This window comes from Lutra lutra, chromosome 12 (genome assembly GCF_902655055.1).
Source record: "Lutra lutra chromosome 12, mLutLut1.2, whole genome shotgun sequence".
NCBI classification, from domain to species: Eukaryota; Metazoa; Chordata; class Mammalia; order Carnivora; family Mustelidae; genus Lutra; species Lutra lutra.
This window is the reverse complement of record NC_062289.1, coordinates 17,386,755-17,411,600: the sequence shown is the minus strand read 5'-3', so window position 1 is coordinate 17,411,600 and position 24,846 is coordinate 17,386,755. Positions and strand designations below refer to the sequence as shown.

Genomic DNA, 24,846 nt, shown 5'->3' with positions numbered 1-24,846 from the left:
ACCAAGCCAAGTCCTTCGTTGGTGTATTAGAAGCATCTGTAAGATTCAAGTATTTTTACTAAAGTTGGAAGAGTGCCTGGCATTGCCCTTCGCCTGACCCGGGGTGGGGGTGAGTGCCAGCTGACCAGGTGTCGGCTGTCTGAGCCAGGAGCGGAGCAGCTGGATTCCGAGCTCTGGACAGCAGCTGGTTTTGCTTTGTGCCTCCTTAGATAGGCGTCAGGTTTCCTCCTTGGTGCTTACGGTGAGCCAGGTTTGGCTGTGGCTTCTCAGATGGCGTCACCCAGGACAGATGAGGGAACTCAGAGCCCCTCATTCTGTAAATCAACCCTGTCATGTGTCTGACTCTGGTCTGTTGCACAAGCAAAGGCCAGGCCGTCGCGGACCCTCCCCCTCTGTCCTAAGAGCTGCTGAGCAACACGGGGCCAGAGAGCCAGAGTTCAACCTTGAGGGGAACCAAGAGTTAGATTTCTGCCCCCAAAGATGCAGAGGGAGGAGGAAGTCCCTAAAAGGATGAGAGCGAGGGAGTTGGAAGAAATGGCCCATCAGGAGGACCTAGGACTCCACTGTTCCCAGCCCTCCTAGACAGAGCAGAGCCTGCCGCCCACATTCCCCACCGAGATGGCCAAGTTCAGGTGACCAGCAAGGGGGAGCAGTCTAGCTCTGGGCTCATAGCTGCCAAAAGAGTTTGAGTTCTGTCAAGACAATGGCCTTTAAGAGGCAGGGCCTGTATTTGGATTAAGAAAATGCCGGAGATGCTCTCTGGAGAATTTGCTTGCAGATTGACTAAACTAGATGCGCAGCTCCAGATTGGGGCAAGGAGTTGCGTGGTGGTGTCACCTGAACTTGCAACAGGTGAACTCACGGATCCAGGGACGCAGTTAAACAAATTACGGTCCTCCCTTACAATGGAATGCATGGTGGCCAGAAGCGCCCACAGAGCAGTCTCACGGGGTGTAAGCATGCTGTCCCCCGAGAATCACTGCTTGCAGCTGGTCTATATATCATCTCCCTTTACTTTCCCCTAAGGCCAACTTGGACAGCTTTTGCAAATTTCTGTTATTGAAATATGTCCGGTCCTCTGTAAAACTCCAACTCCTTTAATAATTCACAGTATTCTATGACTCAGCCAAAGAGTTTCTCTGTGCACTGATACAAAGTGATCTCAAAGATACATTGTGAAATGAAAAAGCAAGGTTCAGAACAGTGGGTAGGACAGCCCTAGTCTGGATTTAAAAGGGAGCTATAGGGGCGCCTGGGTGGCTCAGTGGGTTAGGCCTCTGCCTTCGGCTCGGATCATGATCCCAGAGTCCTGGATCAAGCCCCGCATCGGGCTCTCTGCTCGGCGGGGAGCCTGCTTTCTCTCTCTCTCTCTGCCTACTTGTGATCTCTGTCAAATAAATAAATAAAATCTTTAAAAAAAATTTTTTTTTAATTTAATAAAAGGGAGCTATATATACACACAGGGGTCTGTGGTCATAGTCTCTACAAGAAAGGACTAACAATGGTTGTCTTGGGGATGGGGTGTGGGGTCCCACTTTCACTGAAGGCCTCAATGAAGGGTTCAAAGCAGGCACCCAGTTAGAGGTAAGCACCTCCCCTAAGCTGGGAAAGGAGACAGGAAGCCAAACTAAATGGGCCTCTCCATGCACTTAGCAAAAGTAATCAAGGAACAGAAGAGCAAGGGGGTGGACATCACCGGCTTGGTGTATAGCAGAGAAACGGGGCACGGGTGCCAGCCAAGGAAAACCATGTTACTCGGTTCAAAAACTGTTGCTGGCCGTGTGGCACCTGCTTGTAGAGGACAGGTTGCCATGAAAGGTGCTAGTGAGTTCATATCCTTAAAACCAGAGGAAAAGAAATGAGAGCTATTGGAAGAGGGGAAAGCAGAGAAATGTTTGTATCTGGAGCTGCGGGTACAGATTTCACTCTGAGGCTCACGTATGAAGCATTGGCTGTATATGCTGCCTTGTTAAAACATCACAGCCACTTTGTAGAGGAGGACACTTGGGGCAGGGAGCTGCCATTGTCATGTCACACAGCCAGTCCGTGGCAGAGTGGGGGACTGTACTCAGTTGTGTTTTTTTTTTTTTTTCTAATTCTGAGTGTGATTCTATCTTCCGCACACTTTTGTGGAAGTCACGTGCCCTGCAGGGAATGGTGAGCCTCTGGACGCCACGTAAATACACAGTAACCCCCACCACGTGCCCTCTCTTCCATCTGTCTTCCCACCAGCAGCTGCATGCTGCCTTTTAGAATTCCAATTTTTTTAAAGATTTTTTTAATTTATTTGACCAAGAGAGATCACACGTAGGCAGAGAGGCGTGCAGAGAGAGAGGGAGAAGCAGGCTCCCCGCCGAGCAGAGAGCCTGATGCGGGGCTCGATCCCAGGACCCTGGGATCATGATCTGAGCCGAAGGCAGAGGCTTTAACCCACTGAGCCACCCAGGCGCCCCTAGAATTCCAATTTTGAGCCATGTTCATATAATACTGACACCAAGAAACATCAGAAATCTTACCAGATTTGCTCTCCAATCCTTTTCCAATATGTTTTATTGCTGGAACTATGATCAATTAGTCCATTTTTGAAGGGTTAATGGATGAATGGGTCGTACTCTCAGCCAACATACTGGAACTTAACCAGGGGCCTTTGGAGATGAAGACTGAGCTGAGATGTCTCTACCCACTCCCCAAACCCCAGGCACCCCTTGTCCCTCTTATGGCCACCTCTGTGAGCAGCATCTCAGGTGTCCTGCCAGACAAAGACATAGCTTACTCTTTTCCCTGTTTTCACTGGCATGGAAATAGGTTACACACACAGCTTACTTACTAAAACTTTGAGAGTGTTCTAAGAGTTTGGGTTTTTTTGTTTGTTTGTTTTTAAATAAGCTCCACACCCACTGTGGCGCCCAACCCGGGACCCAAACACAGGATCAAGACCTGATTCAAGATCAAGAGTTCAGAAACAAGATGGGATTGGGAGGGAGACAAACCATAAGTGACTCTTAATCTCACAAAACAAACTAAGGGTTGATGGGGGGAAGGGGTTGGGAGAGGGGGGTGGGGTTATGGATATTGGGGAGGGTATGTGCTATGGTGAGTGCTGTGAAGTGTGTAAACCTCGCGATTCGCAGACCCGTACCCCTGGGGATAAAAATATATGTTTATAAAAAATAAAAAAAATTATTAAAAAAAAAAAAGATCAAGAGTTCAGATGCTTAACCTATCAAGTCACCCAGGTGCTCCGTGTTCTAAGAGTTTCCAAAGAGCAATAGATCTTTGAGATTGATTCACAGATTTGTTAAAAAAAAAAAAAACATTTCTTTTATTATTATTTTATTATTATTATTTCTTTTCATTATTTTAATGGCTCCAGAATATTTCTCTCTATGAATACACCTTATGTTATTTGACCATGCCTTTCTAATGGATATATGCTATGTTTTTAATCCTTTGCTATATGAACAATACTGCAATTTTGCACGTATCTGTAAGAGAAATTCCTAAAAATGGAATTGTATGTCAAAAGATGTAGTCATTTGTAATTCTGATCATTTTCTTTGCAGTCTCACCAGCAGTGGATGAAGGTGCCCATTCCCCACACCTTTGCCAACACCATGGAGAGCTGGAAGACTTCTACAGGGGACAAGAGGCAAGACAGTGGCCAGAGTGGAATGGTTAGGTTCTGTGTGGTGTCCTGTGGCAGCTTCTGGTGTTTGAAAAGAAGCTTAAAGGTTCTGGGGGTTGCCCAGGATAAGAAATCTGGCACCACAAAAGACATTAGAAGCTCTGAGACCAGCTCTACCCACCTCTCCGTCCTGCCAGGGTGAAGACAACAGAAGGGTTCCATGGTCCACAAGCACGCTGAGGCTGATGTCAAGACACATGTTTGCATCGTGCTGAGGGGAAGTAAAATCCAAGCACGTGAAGAAATGGCAAATGCTCGAAGGCGATTGCCCGGGTTTGCAGATCTTCGGGCACTTAGCTCCTTCACTGTGTCACATACAGAGCAGGAGTGACCTGAAGTAATGAGTTCTCTCTCTACCAGCAGGGTTCTAGTTTCTCCAAAAAGATCATGAGGTCTGAGAGAGGAGGGCTCCATCTTTGCCTACCCCTCCCCTCACTACACTCTGGAAAGGTGGTTTGAGGAATTGGAGCCTGCAGTGATGGCCTCTGACCCCCATCTTCTGGTTTTCTGTTCAACAAAGACAGGCTTCTCTTCAGCTTTCTAAAGACAAGGCTGGCTGCTACCCTCGTTCAGTGTCAGGCAATTTTCTGGCCATGTTCACTCTACTTCTTTGGGACTTAGATACCAGTGTGAAATGTCAAGGGCTTAAACGGACCCCTTTACTGGCATGATGCTGCTTGTCTCTCTTGAGGAACAGGTGGAGACATGCCCTGTCTCCCCAGCGGGAAATGACCTAACGACAGACCCTTATCTGTAAACAGCTAAGGGATCCTGACGCATCTTGATCTTCTCTGTGACTAATCCTCCCTGCCCAGCCTGGCTAGGCATATACGCCATCCATGCGACAGACATTCATGGGCGGAAAAGGGAAACAAAGGAAGTAAGGAGCAGACGATAGGAAACTGAATATATTTGTCACAGAATAACTGAATCAGAAAGCCCCAATATCAGAGCTTCAAGGGGATTCTGTCACCCAGTCTCTGAGTGAGTGCTCCCCCCGCCCGAGAAAACGGAGGCTAGGCAGGTGGGGCAACTCATCCCAAACCAAAGTTCGCACCGTCCAGAGCTGGCCTCCATCTGATTTACGATGCCTCACAGGGAGGTTTGTAAGTTTCACAGACATTGATCTTTCTGCCTCATAGTGCTGAGTGGTTGAAACATTCTCCTTCACCTGGAAGTTTGCCATGACACCAACCCAAGCGGATGAAAACAGGCACCGAAGGTTTCCGGAAGATCTGGATGCATTTCTTTTTACCAGTTAAGCCAAGCTAGGGGGACACTCGGATGAGCCCCCCTTGACTGTTCCCTGAGCAGACAGGTCCCAGTGGGACTTCGTGAGTAACTTCCAACCTAATAATCACTAACACCAAAATACACTTAAGTCGTATTAATTAAGAAGAATACCCTTCCGGATGATTTCAATTTTTTTTTAAAGGGCATTGATAGTCTAAGTAAGAAAACTCATCCCAGGTATTACTCACCAGCTCTGTGTGATAATTCACATCCCCATGGTGTCTCTCACCAGCCAGCTAGGTCCCAAATTCTTTTTCATTTAAAAAAATGTTTTGTCTTCTATTTCTATTATTGGTACTTTTATCACTGGGCTTTCCCTGCTGTGCAGATCAGGCTCAAATTCCAACAATTGGCTAATAGCCACTGAACAGTAGCGCCGTTCCAGACCCCATAAGAATTACTTTGACACTCTAACAGCATTACAGAGGCAATTATCAGACATATGTCTTTAAATATAGGAAAACAGAGTCCATCACACAGGCACAGCCTATAAATCAATGTCAGACCCTAAATGGTTAATATGTTGATCATATTGGTTATTAACATATATACGCTGAATAATTATCTTATGATTTTAGCAAAGGTTATAATTATGTTCCTATCAAGCTATTTAGATGGCTTCCTTCTGTCCTCCAGAATACTTCCTGACATCCCACCAGCAGAAATTGGTCCTTTGTATTAATGTTCACCCGCTTCAAGGCTCCTCTCTCAGCACACATATCCCTGAGGAAGGCGTGGCAGGCACCATGCACGCCTAGAACACCTAATCTCCATCCATACTGCTTACCCGCTTCGTTACCTCTCATGTCTGCAGCCTAGAAGGGAGGAGGTCCTGAAGGCAGGAGAGAACCTTCCAAAGCCAGGGCCTCGGGTTCTCCTAACTCATAGTTTTGCCAGAAGGTCTTGTCCCTAGATGAAAAGCAAGAAAGAGGCTGAAAAGGTGGTCATGCCCCAGAGCACAACAGTTCTAATTCTAATGGCTGGTCACCATGAAAGCCGAATGCCGCTATGGAAATAGTCAGCGTCTCTGTGTACCCCGACTGCTGGGAGCAGAGGGAGGCCGGGGGCACAGATGGGAATGTGGGCTGCAGATCGGTGCCTCAGAGAGTCTGCAGGCTCCCATGGCTGGTCCTCAGATCGTGCAGCTTTGCCATCTCTCTGCACTTTTGGTGCCCACCCCCACAAGCACACTAAGGCAGCTTGGAGCGGAAGGTGTGCTGGCTGGCGGGGCAGAGATCACAAGAGATACCCAGAAACTTCTCTCCAACTCCGGCACCAGCTCTGCTGGCCCCACTGTGGGCATCTCATCCCTCAGATGGGCTTTCCCAGAGCCTCCAAACTTCCTCTCTTTTCCTTCCCCACATTCCTCCCTGCCCACCAAGTGATCCTGTCTAGATAAAATCAACACCCTTCAAGAGCTTTCCAGTGCTTAAAATGAAAAAATAGAAGCAAAACAACAGAACGAGAGCAGCCCAGTGCTCTTGGGATAAAGATGAAACCCCACAGGAGAGCACCCTGCCTGCCTACCTTGGGTCCTCCCCGTGCACCATTTCCTACTGGTTGGATTTGCTCCAACCACGTGGGCTCACCTTCCGACCTCGGCCTCAGGCTTTCGCACATGCTGTTCCCTGTACCTGCTATCTTTCCAGCCCCCTCTGGTGCCTAGACAATTCCTATGCCTCCTTCAGTGCTCAGGCCAAACATGGCTTCCTAGCGGAGGCGTTTCATGACCCCACTCCTAGGTCAGGCCCCCGGGATCTCCCCACCGACACCCCTGCCACTAGCAAACACTCGGGGCTATCTGCCTCCCTTTTGGATTGAGTTAAAGCTCTCCTAACTCCCACCCTGACTGGCCCCGTGACTGCTCAGCGTCAAGGCCCTCTGCAGCCCATTGGAGGCATCTCTGTAAACAGTGCAGGCAGCCGACCGTGACCTCTATTTGTGAGGCGCAGGCCTTCCTCTGTACAGAAGCTCTAGTCCTTTGATGTCACGCTGTGTCTGTTCTCAGCTTTTGGAAGAAGAGACCATGTCTCCCCTCACCCGTTGCCAGGTTCAGAAGCCTCAGAACTCTGCTTCTGATCTTCCAAGCAATTAAAAAACAGCCAGGTAAAGCCCAAAATGCAAAAGCCCCCTACCCCACCTCCCAACCCCTAGTCCACTCCCCTCCAGGCCCACTGTCCACTATGTCCTTTGCGTCTCTCAAGAACAAAAAGAAAAAATTAACTATTACCACCAAATAAATGCATGTAACAAACACACATAAGTATTTATTCAGATCCTTTTTTATTTTTTTAAGGATTTTTAAAAAGATTTATTTATTTATTTATTTATTTATTTATTTATTTATTTGAGAGAGAGAGATTGAGAGTGAGAGAGAGCATGAGAGGGGAGAAGGTCAGAGGGAGAAGCAGACTCCCTGCGGAGCTGGGAGCCCGATGCAGGACCCCAAGGACTCCGGGATCATGACCCGAGCCAAAGGCAGTGGCTTAACTCACTGAGCCACCCAGGCTCCCCTCAGATCATTTTTATTTATACCAAATGTATTCTGATCTATTTTGGACTTGGGAAGCATGGCGTTAGTCATCATCCCTACCCCAGGTCCCAGGCTTCTTCTGTTTCTGTTTAAATGTCTGCACGCTACGCAGGATGGAGCTATAGGGTCAACGCGCTGTGACAGAGCTCTGTTATTTACCACCCACTCGACCAGAGAGATTTCATTTGCTTCACTTTTTGTTCTTAGAGTGCTGCAATGAGTATTTTTATATACGTGGCTTAGTATCCTATTATGAATATGTCTATACAGTAAGTTTGCACTCACAGAATTATCAGACCTGGAGGGATGTACTTCCAATTTTAGCAGATACTGTCAAAATCATCCTTTAAAAAGTAGACCATATAACACTTCTGGCAACAAGTGTCTGAGTGTGGCCGGTGTCCCGCAGCCTGACCAATACTGGATATCGACCAGCCTTTTCATTTTTACTTGTCTGCTCACTGAGAATTGATATCTCATTTATGTTCTACAATTATGAGTGAACTCAACCATGGGTTTGTGTGTTTATTTTTCTGTAAACTCCGTGTTCATACCCTTTCCTGATTTTCATGTTGAATTATTCAATCTTGATTGAGAGGAATGCTCTGGAAACAAAAGAAACGGGACTGTGTTCTGTATCGCTAATATTGTTTTTTGCCTTCTGACTTTATTATTTTAATCATGTACTGTTCGAAATTCTTGAGTTTAGGCTTTGTGTGCTGCTGAGAATGCATTCCCTGGCCCCAAATTATTGGATTCTTAGAAATTTTTGAGAGCCAGACACTTGCTGCAGGCTGTTATAAAGATTCAAGCCTCGTGTCTAGCGCTCCTGGGCCCCTGTTGGGACATCACAGCTTTAACACAATGCTGACAGCTCCTCTTCCCTTTCACAGCCCTAGCTGGGATTTCCCCCCCACTCACAAATTCTGCCTAAGTAGCCAATACACTTGAGGTTAATTCAATCGATTTTTTTCCTGTTTCCAAACTCTACTTTCTGCTACCCTTTATGCAACCTGGATTGAAGGAGACATCCTATAAACACAGGTCTAATTAAAATCCTATTTGAATGTTGGTCCTAAAGCTTTTGGAGGAAATGACTTCCCTAGCTGTCTTTGGCCTTCTGCGGGCAGCCCCTTTGGCCGAACCATTCCGAAGAGTGGGGGGCGTTTTTCTGACAGCCTGCGGAGTAGCTTTCTACATGGAGGGAAAGGGATGAATAGGGGTGACTATCGGAGGAAATCACAGCAGCACATACGTGGGAAAATTCGGGATGTCTACAGCTCTGGCATCATGGGATTTTTCCCCATGAGTTTTTAGATTCTCATGTTTGTAGCCTTGCAGTTTATTAAAAAAAACAAAACAAAGCAAAAAACACTTTCATGTAAATCAGCTCACTGCTGTTTTTTAATGTAGCAATACTAACGAGAGTTGTGATGTTGTTCCCTATTTTTTATGTAGGAAAACAGGGGCTCCAGGAGATGAAGGTAACACAGTTAGGAAGGGCTGAGCTGGGTTGCTAATCCCTGCCTTCGGATTCTGAGTCTCCTGGTCCTTCCCCAGGTCTCCCGGTCTGCCTGGTTGATAGTGACTTTCATGGAATGGAAGAGCGAGGGTTAAATGCACACTTTCATTAAAATAATCATGTGCTCAAGGAACAAAGTAACTCTAAGAAAGCTGGCCCTCAATTTCCAGAAGGAGCTGAGCCAAGTCAGCACAGGATCCCGCAGACTCCCAGGGTACATCCAAAGAGGGTTGCCATGTAAAATACAGCATTTCTAGTTCAATTTGCATTTCAGATAAACAATGGATAATTTTTAGCATATGCCCCAAATACTGCATGGGACATACATATACCAAACATTTGTTTATTTGAAATTAAAATTTAATTTTAAATTCTAAAATGCATGTCTTGTTCTTTTTTTTTTTTTTAAGCTAAATCTGGCAATTCTAATTGAGGCGAAATTGTAGGTCAATAGATATAATAACATTTGGGATTCCCACCACAGAAATGAGCAAGGTCACCTTAGAGAAGAGTATCTCTGTCCATTTTTCTTGGTACCAAACTAAAAATTAATGATGCAATATGTGTCAAAGTCCTTTAAAAATTACAAAAGCTGTGTGCAATTATTTATCTGTAAAGATGGAAAGATGGTCTTTGGATCATTGTTAATAATTCTGGGAAAAAAAGGAAGCATCTGTAGGGTTTTAGTGAATGATAAATTCAGTCAATGAAACACAATGAAATAAAATGGAATCCAAGGTTATTTTTAAGAATGGTGATATAGATAATCCTTGACATGAAGTATTTTGAGGGTAGAACAGTGAATGAGAAATACAGGTTGCTATCACATTTTTTCAAAACAACTGTGTTTTGCCTAATAAGGCATAATTCTTCCACTCACGTTTTAACATCTCTAAAATTAGGATACCTTTAGGATTAATGGTGTCATCATCGCCGTTGGGCAGGCGGCAGACATGATGTAATTGTCATCTATGTGGATGTGAGCCCTCAGTCATTGCTGGTCACAGCATCACCTCAGTGGAGTAATCTGCACTGTCGGTACAGAATATTTTGAGTTTGCTATTTAAAACGTCTTCTAAGATTACGCTATGATTCAGCATTGAAAAGTTAATTTCTATGCAGAAGCATGAAAACAAAGCAGAAGGGACTCGATATGATTTTAGTGATAAAAAATTTCTTTTTGGGAGCGCCTGGGTGGCTCAGTCGGTTAAGTGTCTGCCTTCGGCTCAGGTCATGATCTCAGGGTCCTGGGATTGAGCCCCACATCGGGGGTGGGGGGGGTCCCTGATCAGCGGGGAGTCTACTTCTTCCTGTCCCTCTGCCTCCTCTCCATTGCTCATGCTCTGTCTCTGTCTCTCTGTTTCTCTCAAATAAATAAAATCTTAAAAAAACATTTTTTTTGTCATGGAGAAACCATCACAGTTACATATTTTCCTGCAAAGCAGCAAATAACCAAGTGCTTTATTGAACCCAAGAAATGAAGACACTCCCAAGTAGAGGAAGGGGTGTTGTATTTTGTTACTGAGAAAAGTGTGAAAAGATTGCCTATCACAGGCCAAGTAAAGCAACTGAAGACAATTAATTTGCTTCTGGACCTGTTAACCAGGGACAGGGGAGGCTGGGGCAGAGCTAGGGAGGAGAGTCCAGGCCTGGCTCTGGGGAGTGCGGCTGCCATGGCTGTCCTGTCGAGCTCTGATCCAGTCCCGGCTGAGATCCAGGCCGCTAAAGTAAAAGGCAGGGAGAGACTGAGAAGACTCCACATGGTGCCTGGGCCTCCCTCGCATCCCTCTCAAGGACCAAAGGAGCTATGTGAGGGACAGGAGAAGGAATGGTTGTAGTTAAAAGGTATAAATAGACAGGTAAGGTGCCCCCATTGGATTAGCCTTTCATCTGGTCACCCAGGAGATTCAGGCTGAGGGGAATCCTTGGGTCTCAGGCCAATGTCTAGATTTACCCACTAGGCTGGCTCCAAACCTCAGACCCAAGGGTCCTTCTTCCTTAGCAAAGTGAGGAAGGCAATTTGCAGCAGCTGGAGTCTAGGGGCCCAGCTGCAGAGAAGGCAGAAGCCATTAAGGAACGGACCTCTCGTCTCCCATGATGATAAAGCATTCCATGCCTCCCTCCCACAAAAGCCAACTGAGTGTCTCTCCTCTTAGGTCTTCTTCTGTATCACCTGCTTAATACTGGTAATAATATTTATCAGCTGCTGACTACGTGCCAGCTCCCGTACTAAGTATTTTGTGCACATCAGCTCATTTAATCCTCACCACGGCCTGGGAAGGTAGGTAGATTAGGAAATTTAGGCTCCAGTTCACTCAGCAAAGAAAGGGCAGAAACGGGATTCAAACTTGTGATTCTCTGGCTGCAAATCCCCCTCTGAAACAGTACTTGTACTGCACTTCTCAGAACAAAGATCCCTGTCGATCCTTTCCAATTCCACCGCTTCCATCTCACTCTGCTTCTTGGGTCTGCCCCCTCTCCCCTTCCCGCCCACATGCAAAGCAGATCATGAAAGAACTGCCTTACATTCATTCCTCGCATGGGGCCCTGTGCCCACAGCAAATGCTCAGCCCTGTGCAACTCCCACCGTGCCCTGTGCCTCCCACAGTCCCCTGTGCTTCCCACAATCCCCTGTGCAACTCCCACAGTCCCCTGTGCTTCCCACAATCCCCTGTGCAACTCCCACAGTCCCCTGTGCTTCCCACAATCCCCTGTGCAACTCCCACAGTCCCCTGTGCTTCCCACAATCCCCTGTGCAACTCCCACAGTCCCCTGTGCTTCCCATAATCCCCTGTGCCTCCCCCGCCAGGATCTCGGCGCTGTGTCACCCACAATCCCTTGTGCCTCCCATCATCCTCTGTGCCCACCATTAGCAGATAATGTCTCCTAAGTACTACATTGGGTCCAGCAGGTCACCATGGCTGGCTGGATGAAGCCCTTCTCCTCAGCCTGACCTCTGAGCAACGCTTGGACCTGTGCTTGTGGATCACAGGGCCTGGCCTAAGCCCAGAACCAGGCTTTATGATTGCCCTCCCCGAGGGTGGGCTGGCTGCACCTCGGTCTGAGACCACCGCTCTGACCCCTGCGTCCCCTCTCTACCATTCACTGACGGGTTTGTGTGCATGTTACCTCCAACACAGAGTTATTTAGCAGTTCTAAAACCCGGTCTCTTCAATTCACCTGTGGGCTCCTCGAGGCCTGGCCCCCGTTCTGACGTGAGCAGTCAGCGGCGGTCTATCTACTTGGCTGGAAAGTCCACTCCAGGCCCAGGATGGGCGCTCTGCATAAACACTCCTGGACTGACCTTGTATTGTAACCATCAGAGCCCCCTGGCCTGACATTTATACCTTAGGAAGTGACAGGGGAAAGCAGGAGAGGAATGAAGGGCACAGAATGACATTCTCTCAGGAGTCCAGGTGTGACATTGAGACCGTTGGTCAGAGAACTAGTGTGGCACCTGGCTCCGAATTCTGGCATCTGCTGCTCTGTGGTTCAAACTACGCGCTGATTCTCCGCTCGACTCTGAAGTGAAGGTGCCACAGAAAACAGCTGCAGCCAGGATAGAAGCAAATAAATCAGCTTAATTTTTCCAAAAAAAATTGTTAGTTTTTTTTTAATCTGTTTTCATTCGGAGTAATTCTTGGATTGATTCTATCAAAATCTAAGTGTGTGCTGGTGTGGGGGACGGCGGGGATGGGCTAAAGGGGAAATAAGGAGAGTAGAGAAGGTTTTGTTGGGGGGTGCTGGCGGACAGACCTCAGGGGAGGCCCAACCCCCAGGGTTGGAGGTCAAAGCTCAAACAAAGCTCACGAAGGCTGCCCTGTGCAAGCAAGAGGGGGAAGGCCCTGGGGCTGAGGAGCAAGGAGAGAAGAGGGAGAACGTCACCTACACAAAAATTGTATGTATATGTGTGTGTGTGTGCGTGGAGGGGGGTGGTCTTTAAAGAACTCTCCATCAAAGTGGGGTCTAGACAAACTAGACATAACATGAATACATACTCAGGATTTTTACCCAAACTGCTCAGCCTCAGTCAGCTGAACATCAGACTCTTGATTTCAGCTCAGGTCATAATCTCAGGGTTGTGAGATCCTGCCCCAAGTCAGGCACCACACTGGGCATGGAGCCTGCTTAAGATTCTCTCTCTCCCTCTCCAACTGCCCCCTCGCCCCCCAAACAAACAAACAAACAAACAAAACCTTCTCAGTCGGACCATGGACCTAGAGGGAGACAGAGGGAATGTTATAGAGTAACCAAATGGCTCAGAATCTCCTGCCAAGTTTCAATTTCAAGGAAACCGTGCAAATATATAGATATAGATATAGATATATAGATATAGATATAGATATCTATATATTTGCTTTGTGAACTGGCCTTGATCTTCCAGAAAATTATAGCAGACACTCAGAACCTGGGGTGCATTTGAGATTGTCCAAAGTATGTGGTTAAGATCCTGGCCATATATTTGCAATGTGTGTGAGTGTGTGCTGCGGGGCTGGGGAGTTCCTCACCATCAAGCAATCCTCAGACACCAGGCAGATGTCCTACAGTTCAGTCCTAACAGTCTCTATCCAGAGACAGAGGGATGTGGAACTCTCCCCTCACGCTACCGCACTGACCGTACCGGACTTCTTCCTGTTTGAGACACACCCAAGCATGCAGACCCCTCTACCTAGAAATGCTCTTCTCCCAGGGAACCCTCAAGGTTCACCTTTTAACTTCCAGCTCTCTGCTCAAACTGCACCTCAGATATCATGCTATTTTAACCTGAGCCCTTCCCCCAAACTTGCTACACCTTACTCTGCCTTTCTTTAATTATCTTGTTTATTGCTTGCTTCCTGGATGTAAACTCCAAAAGGGAAAGCCATACAGGATAGGTTGATGGGTGGGTGGTTGATTGGTTGGTTGGTTGTTTTTTGCTACTGTCTACCCAGTATCTAGAATAGTGCTGGAAACACTGTGGCCTTCAACAAATATTTCATCCATGAATGAATGAATGAGATCTCATTGGAGATTCTTGTTTGATGTTTAAGGAAGATTTACTTAGGAAAGTGTTGCTCATTTTCAGGAGGGGGAGGGAAAAGACAAGTTTAAAGATATAAAGGTTTAAAGGGCCTGCATCTGGGCCTTTCCCATTAGAAGTCCCAGAGGAGTGGCCAATCTCTGGAAAACCTGTGATGGAAACATAACATTTTGACAGTGGCTAGAGAGCATCTAAATTACTTTTGTCATTTAAACAGTGAGGGTGGGGCCCCTATGGGGGCTCTGTCGAAAGCGCGGGACTCTTGGTCTGGGGTTGTCAGCTCAAGCCTCATATTGGGTGTACAGATTACTTAAAAATAAAAAATCTTCTAAAAAAATTTTTTTAAAAAACCAATGAGGAAAGAAAAGCCAAATGCGAGGCATGGATCTTGACTGTAATATAGTTTTGTTTTTTTTTTTTTTTAAAGAAAGAAGAAAAGCGCTAAAAAAGATTTCAGAGGTAATTGGGAAATTTGAAAATGAGATGCTATTAGGGGATTACTGTTCATTTAGCATCCCCCGCCCCCACGGCAGGCAGGCTCCTGCCCCTCATGTCTACTGGTGTTCTGAGCCTGTTCCCACCACGAGAGCGTGACCTTTAGTGGGACTACCGTGATGAAACCAGTACAGCGTGCCAGCCTTCTGCGTTTTCCCTGAGGCCCTGGATTGTGACACTGGTTTGAAGGTGACTTTGATTCTCTTGGGAGCAAATCTGAGGCTGTGACAGTTCAGAGTCCTTCCAGTCCCTCTGTGCTTGGCCCTCTCCCATACGTGCTGAGTCTGACTCCTTCCACCTTTTTCTGTCCTCGTCCAGTACACCACCGATTAGTCCATACCGCTTCTGCCCCTTGTCATCGCTCTCTGTCCATCCTTGTTTTTCTCTACGCATTAATAAAAACTCAGTCATCTCCTGTTTCAACTAATGTTTTAGAGCAAATGGCAAGCAAGTATTCTCAGCTTTGCTACCCAGAGAGGAAACTGAAGTCTCAGAAATATAGTGTCTTGTCCAAAGGCAAAAATCCAAATGGCAAAGAATTTCAAAGGAGACCCAGGAGTCCCAATACCCAAACTTCCACCTCCTTCCTGGCAAAATTCGACATTCTTCACCGGAACAGAAGGCTTTTTTCCATTTCAAAGAGCCTGAGGCTCTGGGCAGAAAGAGGAGAAAACAGAGTCACCCACCAGGCCGGTGCGGCTTCCAGCCGCCTCCAGTGACTTACCTGATTTTGATCTTCCCTGTTCCTGAAGCCCAGTTTTGTAGCCGAGTCTGAGTACAAACACTAAAGATGCAGGCATTCCAAGCTGAACTCCAGCCTGGCAGGATTCAAATCTATCTTATCTTAAAAGAATACATCCCCTTTTATCTTAAAAAAAAAAAAAAAATTCAATTTTAAAGGCAGCTGAAGTAGGGGTTGTGGGATTTGCTGGAAGAAGTTTGGGAACTATTACAGGTAGGCCATGATTTATCATTTCTTTGCAATCCAGAATCCTTGCGAATCCCATGTCTGGGAATTTAAAGGAAATCATCTAAAAGCTGAACGTTTGTCTTCATTTTGGTTTTCCAAACAAAGGGAAAACTGTCTCAGCAAAAATTCAGCATTCATAGCCCAGGGAAGCTGGTGAAAATGACCCGGATGTTTACACCCTGAAGCTGGGCAGTAAGGGATTTGCCCTGCCCTTTGAATGAATGTCTACTCGGGAGGCTCTGGGGAATCCATTTCGCTTCAACGGAGAGAAACCAACAGTGATTCTGAAAAGAACTGAGGTGGTTGTAACCAGGAGAACAATCTGGAAAACTACAAAGCAAGTGACCCACAGGCAGTGCCAGTAACACAAACTTAAAAAAATCCTGCTGCCACCACATCCGTGGAACAAAGCTGGGGCGTACGGGGCCCTGGTGACTTCCACAGGGCTCTGGAATGTTCCCCTGTCGGGATGAATATTTGGGCTTGTACCATAGGAATGTGTGTGTGGGCTTTTGGAAGGTCACAGCCAATCCCTCAGGCCTCTTGGGTTAAGACTCTGGTCTTTTCTAGGGGTGAGTTTACAGGGGGACCCCAGGTGCTCTGAGGCAACCCAGGAAGGGGGCTCCCTACAGGCACTGAGGGAGCAGTAGCAGGGTCAAATAGCGAGCAACAATTTGGGCTCATTTCTTTTTCTCCTAAAGATTTTATTACTTATTTGTCAGTGAGAGAAGGAGAGAGCACAAGCAGGGGGAGCGGCAGGCAGAGGGAGAGAGAGAAGCAGACTCCCCGCTGAGCAGGGAGCACCATGTGGGGCTCGATCCCAGGACCGTGGGATCATGACCCCAGCTGAAAGCAGATGCTTAACCCGCTGAGCCACCCAGGAGCTCCTGGGCTCATTTCTTGAGATTAGTTCTTGGGGTCAGGGGCTAGGAGGGGCAGAAAAAAACACCGCAAACTTTGCTTTCCACTTGCATCTGAAAAGAAACAGAATCACTACAAGTAAGGGTAGGGCAAAATGACAGCACCTGCTAGGTAAGGCCGCCCAGTGCCTCCCATCACCACGCACTGAGGCCTGGATAACCAGACCTCATTTCACATCGCATTTATCACTAGGGAGGGGGACAAGTAGCTTCCTTTCTAAGAAAGCAAAATGACAGAGCAGCCTGAGGAGGAAAAGAAATGATCAGATACATTAAAAATAGCAGTTACGTAAAGAACTGTTGAAATCACTAGATCGTACACCTGAAACTAATACAACACTGTATGTTAATTCTACTGGAATAAAAAAAAAAAACCCAAGTTTTTAAAAAAAAAAAATAATAATGGCAGCTCACAGACCCCATTTAGGAGCGCCGGCAGCCCCCAATGGTTGTTGAGCTCCCTGCTTCTGTACGGATCTGTCTTCCTACCAGTCTGTAAACTCCGTCAGTCTTGCTCACCTTTGCATTACGAGAGCTCAGCAGATAAGGAGGAGCTTAATAAATAATTACTGGTGTGAACAAATAGATGGTAACTACGTCAGAAATGATCAGCTCAAGAGAAGAATGAGACCAGCTTCCAAATATTCTTCGAGCTCCAAGTAGGATGAGTCAAGGATATATTTAATTTATATCATAGCTTCCTATGACCCAGTGACTTCTCCGGGTCTTGAAGTCGGAGGAGGTGACGATGTCACAAACTGCAGTCTTTCTGTAAGGAAAGAGTAAAAGCCACGCAGGTTTCCAAGGAGGGGTGGTGGGGGAAGGGCCGTGGGGCAGGTGCAGCGGCCTGCCTTCCCCGCCGCCCCCCTTCTGCCTGCAGGCCGCCACCCGGCCGAGGGGGGGCGCTGGGCTTCCCCGCCCGGCTTAGTGTGCTTGACCAAAGGTGACGATGGCTTAGCAGGCTAAGGTCATGCCCTCCCAGCCTCCGAATCGATAATTTAATGTGACTTATCAGAGACAGAAAGAACTGTTTACTTTAAAACGCTGGATCCCATAAAGGGAGAGGGGAAGGGCCTACACCCCACAGCCGCTCAGGGCTCGCGGCCGCGCCGCGCAGCCCGCACAGACCCGCAGCCCGGCGGGGTCCGAGGAGGGCCCAGGCCCGGCGGGGCCCAGCGCGGACTGGAAGGTAAGCACCCCGCTCCCCGCGTCCCCTCCGGCTCCCCGGGCTGAATCAGGCCGTGCTTGGGGGTGGCCGCCGACTCAGAGAAGCAGGGGCGCCCTTCGCGCAGGTGATTCCAGAAAGCCCGCCCAGCGCCTGCGCGATGAGGAGTGTTAGCCACAGCCTGTGTGAACTTGCCTGCCGCGATGACTTTCTTCTGGGAGCCTGAGGAACCCGGGGACCTCCATGGAGGTTCCTCTCAGCCCAACCGAGGAGAGGAGCTAGGGAGGACCTAAGGGCCCAGAGATGCCCCGACTTTTACCGGTGCCCTCGGAGTGCCCTGGAGCCACTTCCTGTCCAGGGATGGTCTGACTTAACAGTAACCCCGAGGCCTTCAGACAAGATCCCATCAGCAGGATAATTGGAATTAGGGGGGTCGTTTGGCCAGGAATCCCTGGGCTTCCCCACGCGTTGGGGCAAGCACCCCGCAGGGCTCCCTGTGTTCCCCTCTGATGCTTCTGAAAAGCCAGCCCCGGCGTTGTTCCTCTGGAGCCTTGTTCCCTTCGCAGCCCTGCAAACAGTCAGACACCTGCGCGGGAATAAAACTGGTTCCCAGGAATCCCCAAGCCTCAGCGACTCTGTGAGAAGAGTCTGTTGAGACCCCAACCTGCCTGAGAATTTTCCCCATCTGCCCCCCACCCCTGGCTGGTGATAGCGTGGCTAGTAACTGCAGGCCTAAGGAGCTTTCCAGATTTCCCCTTGTAGATGGATTTCAATGGAAAAAAGAAATGTGCCTTTGCTCCCTGTTGACAAGAACATTCTATTTTAAAATTTCCATGTACTTTCAAAATGACAAGACTCAGGCATATGATACTGACTTCCTTTGCCTTCATCTAGACTGTGACACCTTAAAAGAGTCAAATTGATGCTCTAACACATCTGTTTGAAATGACAGTAAATGTGGATTTGGAATTAAGAAAAGCATTTCCATTTATCTTTTGCTTTTTAAGAAATTTTTTTAATGCTAATGGGTTAGGTTTGCAGAAAGGTGACACTTCACAGACCGTGGAAGCACTCGGTCCTCAGGGCTGGCCCTAGAACATTCTCAGCCCCTGGGAAAACAAAATCTGAAAGCAAAGACAAGCTGCTCATGCTTAGATCTGACAAGAGAAAGAATAGGGAGTCTTGTGATATTTCTTGTACTTTGCAATCTACAACAACTTGCAAGGAGCTGTGAGGCACACACAATACTTACAGGCTGAAGAATTTGCTAGAAGGTTAGGCTTGCAAAGGCTTCCTCCTTCATGAAATCTCCCTCCCCACTTAGGGAAAGAAACCCATGTCATAAAAAAAGGGAGCAAACCCAGGTTAGCCCGTTTTTCATACCCACAGGCTCAGTGGGAAAACAGTATTCAGAATGGACCACGGCAACTGGAAATGTCTAGAGATTCAGTCGAGGCTGAGGGAAGGGAGATGGGGACACTCTACAGAAACAGAGTTTTGATAGTTAGACGTTTAGAAATGCATAGCAGGTGACCTCTTTTAGGAAGTAAGACAGAAGGTCCTTACAGAGGATCCTTGTCTTTTCTAAGCCGTGGGAAACGGAGCTGGCCTCTGCTCCATTACCCTGAATAACATCCGACATCTTCGCCTGATGCATTACTTTTCTCACAGGAAGTAACAGGTATAATTAATCCCCAACCAGCTTATAAACATTCTGTTCTTTGTTAATGGGTACTATTTAAGTGCACTTGTTAAATTGGAAAATACTAGAACAAAATGTTTTTGTAAAGCTGCAGAATGAGAAATGACTGTGAAATTAAATATATATATATCTCTCCAAGGAGATCCTGGCATTAACCACTTCTATTTTTTTTTTTTTAATTAGTGGCGTATTATCGGTTGGTATTTGAAGAAACCAAAAACGTTCTACTTGCTCGTGTAAACTGCTTTGCCAATCGACAGTTTACCCACTCCTACAGAAACAAACAAGCAATGAGAGACGAGGGCCGATATAACCACGTTTAAAAAATTGTTCACAAGGCTGAGAGCATACTAGGCACTCAATCAATAGGTTTATTGACAGATGCAATAAGACCATAAAATTGTTGTTCTGCATAATAAAGTATTTCACTAATAATTTGCTAGGAAGTTAGCCTGAGGCTCCTCTCTCTGCACAGCCCTCACTTTGCAAGCCGTGTAAGCTCTAACCTCTGAATTTCAGAAGAGCATTTTGCAGGAAGGAATTTTTATTACAGGATCCACCAAAGAAAGAAGGAAAGACACTGTTTTTAAAAATTGTTTGAATTCTAATTATTTTTCTCATTACAAAAGTACTACATTAATTGCAGACATTAATAAATTCAGAGAAACAAAAGGAAGAAAAAACAAAACTGTAATTCCACTACTCAAAGATAACGAGGTTAACATTTAATGTTTTCGCCCCAGGCATATACGCTTTGTCACAGAAAAGAGCTCATGCTGTGTATACTGTTCTGTAAATGACTTCAGTCACATACCTTCAATCTCTTTCCAAGTCAACAATCATTTTTCTACAAAGTCACCTCAAATGACTAGGTTATATTATAAATATATTACCCTTTTCCTATCATATGGGTAGTTTGCAATTTTTGCTATTATGAACAGGGGCTCCGTGGACAACCTTACAGGTAAATCTGCATACAGATTGGTAGAAAAGAAAATCTTTTCTAACATTCAAGGGCTTGTGATAAAGTTCTTGGACCAAAGAAATAGAGGTTTTAATAAATAGAAACAGAAGTTTTGTAAGCCTTATCTGAAACACCTTAACTTTCTCTTCTCTTCTTCGCTCTTCACTCTTTCTTCCTTTTCCTGTCTTTTGCAGATTATTAAGACACCCCCAGCATACAGAGCCCACCGGGAGAAGTGCAGGCGTGCTCAGACCCTGCTCTAACGTCCTGAGAGGTGGAATGGGCCCAAGCTCTTGCCCGATGGACGGCTCTCCAAGTATGTCCTACTGGGATCCTTCTAACCAGTGAATTATTCTCCACCCAGTGATTCTTCCCGACTGAGGCCAAGAGATTTCTGGAGCCTCTTGTCATGGGTCAGCAACATCCCCTGAGTGACCCCGAAGTGGGGGTTTCTAAGTCCGTCAGGCAAAGACAAAGCAGATGAGCCTAGCTCTGGGGAGAAGCACAAGAGTGTGCCCACCATGGCTGTGCCCAGATGCTGAGGGCTGGCCAGACTGCGGCCAGCTGGAATTCTAGAATTTGTACTTGGTGTGAGTCATACCAAAACTGCCCAGGTGAAGAGCTCCCCCTGAAGACAGCTGGTCTACCTGTGGGCCAGGTGGCCCATTCCTGTTGCCTTGCAAATGACCACAGCCTGTCAGGGCAAGTGAGGGTCACAGACTGGAGCCAAAGGAAGTCAGGCGCCTCATAGGAGGATAAGCAAGTGAACCCAGTCAAGAAGGTAAGGGGGAAAAGAGGCAGGGTTCAACATCCCATCCCATGGAGACTGAGAGACTTTCGTGATGTGCTAAGAACTGCACATTCTAGGTCGAAGAGGGTGATTTCATGGTCTGCATGTGAATAAGAAGCTATTTTTACTGAAAAATGCAGAGGGTGCATATTCAGCTGATAAGAATGAGTCATTTCTATGACCAAAGCAAGGCTCTGGTCAAAGGTTAATAACTCCGTTATCCTGGGAAAAAACAAACTGGCCCCCAACCTTTGCCTTTTCTAGCATTTGGGGGAAAGTCAGGGATTAGGTAAGATGATTTATTTCCTCCCATTCTCCATGGTGGGCAGGAGTTCGTGTATCAGTTAGAAACCATTTTTAACAGGAAAGCCAGGAAAACAGAAGGGATTTACTCATAGGAGACTCCCTTTTGCTAGAAAATGAGTATTGTAAGCAAAAAATTGAACCGTTCCCCTCTCTCCCTTTCTCTCTTTTCTTTATGTCCCCTCATCTCCCACCCTCTACATTGGTGGAAAATGACCAAGGCGGGTAAGAGTTAAAATCTGAGCACCCTCGGATACTTTGGTATACAGTAGATGTTGCTGAGAGTAAATTACAGCACATCAAAATGCTATCCCCATGCAAAATCACTTTAATTTTCTTAGACTGCAGGATTTACCATATTTACCCACAGTGGATTGGGATAGATGGGAAGGTAGGAGCTGAGGCAGACCCATGGATCTGGTGATACTACTACAGTTTATAATGCAGCTTTTCCCTGGGTCTTTGATTCCGAAAATCAATTCCCTTTAGGGATTCCTTCTCACTTAACGCTCTTAGATAATTGATGCAAACAGATTTTCCATCCATTTCCATAGGAACTTTCATTCCTATCAGTGGGAGGCCTTCTGCGGGGTGGTAACAGCAGACACAAGGCAATGGGTTGCTTCGTTAGCTCAACTGTTCCAGACACAGAAGCCTGATATTTTTCTCTCTTTCTGTGGCTCACGATGCTCCCCCCACTCGTGATCCCTCTTTTCTCTGCTCAGGTCACTCTGTGGAGCTGGCAAGGTTCCCTGATGGTGACCAGTGGCCATGGCGGAGTGTGGAGGTGAAGTTACAGATTTTCCTTAGCAGAGCTGTGGAGTGTGACAATGGTGTTTGTGTCCAAACTATCAAACGCCATTATCACACTAAATAGCTACTGTTAGGCAATCCTTCCGCTCAATAAATGCCTTGGTATCTGTGTGGTTTGGGCAAGAAGGTTCCTCTTACAGCAGAGTTCCCGGTCCTGTGTGATTACTGAGTAAATGCAGGCCCACTGGTGCTCATAACCAACCTGTCATCTGAACTGGGCCTCTCACATGCTGTTTTTAAATACTTTAGCTAGTGATGAACTTTCTTGCTTTCCCGAGTCAATAAAAAATATTTCCGTGTCCCCCGGAGCGCCCAGCACAATTGTTCAACCCAGGCTTGTTGAGTTGAAATGAGTAGTTAGGCAAGGGTCAGATCTGGAAAACAAAAAGTGGGTTGAGTCTAGGTTGTACAAACCAGAGGCTTACAGGAACAGAATTAAGTAAGATGTGTGGGTCCTCACTTCCCATCGTAGGAAAACAACCTTCTAGTAAACTTACACATGGCTTAACCGACCTTTCAGAAAGTCTTGAATATATTTGATTTCTACTGATGTTAACCGGTTATGAGGCTGATTTCTGAATTTGTGTGGTAAGTCCTTTTCCTTCTATTTCAATGAATTATCATCAGGAAATGTTATACGAACTATGTGTGAGTTGCCATAGCAAATCTGAACATTTTAAACCCAAGCAGTTTCCAGGACAATTGGACTAGCCCGGGTGTTCTCGTTTGAAATACATCTTTTCCTCTGAGAGGCGTTTAAAGTAAGGAGTAGCTTCTGTTTGTGCGGGGCTGAAACTTCTTTCCCGTGACTTGGCTACGTGAACTGGGATCTGTTTGATCAAATTGAAGGGTTTGGAGCAACCATCAGAAAAAAGTTCATTCAAGCATTCAGCCATTCATTTGCCAAACAAATCTATATGGAGAGGCTGTCATGCGTTGGGCTCAGCCCTAGGCACCGGGGAGGCTTTTAAATTAAATGCGTCTGACGTCACTTCCGGTAAAGGGCATTCCCGGGCTCACGTGCTGTCTGGTACCATTATGATTGCTCCAGTTATATTTACTAGGAAGCTCAAGGAGCAGAACTTCGCAAAGTAACTCCAAGTCCCTGGCTGAAAAGCACCCTGTGAGGGCAGTCCCCGTACCTATGATGCACTGTAAAGGCTCCGAGGTCCCAAGAAGCTTCTGTCCAAAGAGGAGCTCCATCCCTGCCTGCTCTGCGTCTCCTTCCATCTCCCACTTCTTCCCTCCTTGCATTGTTCACTGTCAAGAGGAGAACCAGTCCCCCCACCAAAATAATTAACCCACTGATGTCCTTCTGTGTGGTTTTCTGGAGAGAGAGCGCCAACTGAAGGAGCAGTGACAGAGGACTCCGTGTAGTGCAAGTGACCCCCATGCATGCTATTGCGTACGACCAATGCAACACAGGGCAAAGATGACAGGTTTGGGGGTCCTTCCGCGGATGACAAAGGGAGACTGGGTATGGTCCTGGAGTTGTCTAGAAATGCAAGCACAGCTCACCGCGGTCCCCTAAAGCTGAAGGTCTGTCCTCTGCCTGTGACCTTCCTTGGCTTGGTTATTCCTCAGAACCTCCTACTTCACAGCTGTGGCTAGAGGCAAGTTGGTCCTCGTCTCCTTTGTCAAGGGACTCTGAGGGAGGGCCTCTTTCCTTCCTTATGACGATCTTTCCTTGTGAGTGCCCACAATGCTGAGAAAGTCAAACACTGAAACACCATTGCCATGAAGTAGAAGGGAAGGGACATCTCAACGGTCATGTTCGGGTTAGGAAGGGGATGGCCAGACTGTCTGCAGTGACCCAGCCCCTACGGTGGCGCTCTTGGACTCAGAGCCTCAGGCTGCAAACTGTTCCCAGGCTCAGGGACAATCCCAGGATGGCCTCAGGCATTCCTCTTCCTCATTCCCACTTGCCCCGAGATTTTGTTCAGACAGAATCAGACAAGAAGCCAAAGGAAGTTTTGCTTCCATCTCTCCTGCTGCCCCTGGCATGATTCCTGCCCACGTTCTCTAATAAAGCCTTCCTGGGGAGCCCTGCAGACTCCAAATACAGGCTATAGGATGGATAGGTCCACTTGGAAGTGCAGTCAAGATCACACTCAAGGGCACCTGGGTGGCTCAGTGGGTTAAAGCCTCTGCCTTTGGCTCGGGTCATGATCTCAGGGTCCTGGGATTGAGCCCCCATTGGGCTCTCTGCTCAGCAGGTAGCCTGCTTCCTCCTCTCTCCCTCTCTGCCTGCCTCTCTGCCTACTTGTGATCTCTGTCTGTCAAATGAATAAATAAAATCTTAAAAAAAAAAAATCACACTCGAGCTGGGAGGCAGCAGAGCACCCAGGTGGCCGCCTTGAGAGGTTTTCCTCCCCAGGATACAGGCCTTACACTGCTTTGTGAGCCGTGACTGCGAGGCCCTCAGCACCCTTTCATCTCAGTACAATGTGTACCTCGAATGTGACAGCTGCCACTTAGGGCCTGTCCAGCGTCCCAGCCATCCCCAGAGGAGGTTTTGTGACATAGCATAGCAGCTGACCAGATGCAGATGGCTCTTCCACACGTTTTTTTCCTGAACTTTTCTTAAATCTGTATTTTCCACTGGGTGTGTGTGTGTGTTTTTAATCTGAAGCTACTAGAATGTTAAAATTGTATGCCAGTGTAGGCTTTA

At 46.9% G+C, this 24,846-nt stretch overlaps 1 long non-coding RNA gene across 1 annotated transcript; it reads left to right on the top strand.

Moving 5' to 3' along the window:
• Positions 1-17,515: 17,515 nt before the first annotated feature.
• LOC125082670 (uncharacterized) lies at positions 17,516-22,180 on the top strand. The gene is made up of 3 exons (XR_007122036.1): positions 17,516-17,627; positions 20,464-21,050; positions 22,088-22,180. It is a non-coding gene; the product is annotated as an uncharacterized LOC125082670 (long non-coding RNA).
• Positions 22,181-24,846: the final 2,666 nt, after the last annotated feature.